This window comes from Notamacropus eugenii, chromosome 6 (genome assembly GCF_028372415.1).
Source record: "Notamacropus eugenii isolate mMacEug1 chromosome 6, mMacEug1.pri_v2, whole genome shotgun sequence".
NCBI lineage: Eukaryota > Metazoa > Chordata > Mammalia > Diprotodontia > Macropodidae > Notamacropus > Notamacropus eugenii.
Window position 1 is genome coordinate 364267686 of NC_092877.1, and position 2249 is coordinate 364269934.

The following is a 2249-nucleotide window of genomic DNA, read 5'->3' on the forward strand; positions in this document are numbered from 1 at the left end:
TAGTATTTTATTTTTTCCAATTATATGTAAAGACAAATTTTAACATTTGTTTTTATATAAAATTTTGAATTTCTGATTTTCTCCTTCCATTCCTTCTCCCATCCCTAAGATGGTAAGGAATTTGATATAGGTTACGTATGTGCAATCATGTAAAACATCAAATTACCACTTTTATGTAATTGAGGTCAAAATTGGCTGGTGCTCCTTTCTGGACTGTGGATTTGGTTGTTCAGTTGTGTCTGACTCTTCATGACCCTATGGACCATACTGTGCATGGGGTTTCTTGGCAAAGATACTGGAGTGGTTTGTCAGTTCCTTCTCCAACTCATTTTTGTGGATGAGGAAACCGAGGCAAACAGGGTTAAGTGACTTGCCCAGGCACATAAAGACATACAGCTAGTAAGTGTCTAAGGCTGAATTTGAACTCAAATCTTTTTGACTCCAGGTCCAATGCTGTATCCAATCAGCCACCTAGCTGTCTCCTAGCAAAAAGAGGTTAAATTATTTGCTCAAGGTCGGAGTGGACTATGAGGAGAGGAAGTCAATAGTTAGTCATTTGAGACTTGAATAAAAAGGAATGGATATTGGTAAGTAATTCCATGAGTACAGCTTTTATTGTTAGATATAGTCAAGACAATTTATAGAAAAGAAAAAGTCAACTCATGGGAATATACTAACTATGGAGAATTCATTTTCTCCCCTAATTTCTTTTACATGTCTAAAAGGGGGACCGATACTGTGTCAGGTCCTGGGTCTACCCCTTAAAATTTGAATGTGACTCTCAGTAACCTGAGCCTCAGGTCACTCATTCCTGAAAAATGAGGCGGTTGTATTATTTGATCTCTAGCCCTAAGTCTATGATGCCATCTATGTAAAGCACAGAAGGAAGCCCATTGCATCCCCAGAACCAAGGACAGTGCCTGGCTCATTAAAAAAGTGCATAATAAATGTTGTTCAATCATTTCAGCTGTGTCCAACCCTTTATAACCCCATCTGGGGTTTTCTTGGCAAAAATATGATAGTGGTTTGCCATTTTTTTTCTCCAGCTCATTTTATAGATGAGAAAACTGAGGCAAACAGTGGACAGCGCCTAGTCAGGTACGCTATCCACTGTACCACCTAGCTGCTCCTAATGTGTTAAGAAATGCTTGTTTTTTCATTGGTTGGTTGCAGAGGCCTAGATGTTGTGGTTCTCCTTGTCTTCCAGAAGATATATGAGGCAGGAAATGACCTTCCACGAGAGGGCCTCACTTCCCTATTCTGAGCCTTTTAAAATTAAGGTAAGCTACTTTTCAGCTCCGCCTTTTCAGGACTTTTTTTTTTTTAACCAAAAAAGAACCACATAATTGAAAAGACACAGATTAGAACAAGAAGAATTTCTTCCTTTTAGGAAATACCATACTTCTATGGCAAAATAACTAACAATCTCATTTCAGTCCAACAAATATAAATTGAGTGTATACTATGTGTTAAGACACCATCGAACACTGAGTTAGGGCTGTGGAAGAGACAAAGTAAAATACAACCTAGTGAAAGTAATAACATCGATAATAACTCAATTGTAAACACTTTGAGGTTTGCAAAGCGCTTTCCTTACAACAACCTTGTAGGATAACTATTGCAAACATTATGCCCATTTTATGAATGAGGAAACTGAGGCCCAGAGAGATAAAGCAACTTGCCAAGAAGCACACAACTAGTCAGCATAAGAGTCTGGTTTCGGACAGGGGTTTCCCCTACCAGACAAGTCCTACATTCTTTGCATGAAGACTTTACTACAATTTCCCAAGAACCCCTTCTCTTCCTCCTATTCAATTCCAGGTTCACTCATTTTCCACTTTCAGGGCAGCAAATTTGTGTACACACACATGCACACACACGCACACACCACACCACACACACATACATACACACACGGAGAGAGGGGGAGGGCAAAGGAGGGAGGAGAGACTGAGACAGAACAGACAAAGACAGAGAGACATAGAGGTGGAGGGAGAGAAGGAAGGAGAGGGAAAGGAGGAAAGAGAGGAAGGGGAAGGAGAGAGATAAGGAAAACAGGAAGAGGGGAGAAAAGAGAGAAGAGGGAGGGAAGGAGAGAGATGGAGAAAGGGAGAGAGGGGAAGGAAAGGAAAGAGAAGATGAGAGAGAGAGAGAGAGAGAGAGAGAGAGAGAGAGAGAGAGAGAGAGAGAGAGAGAGACAGGAAGGATTGGGGAAGATCAAGGGAGGAAGAAAGAAGGTAGATGAGGAA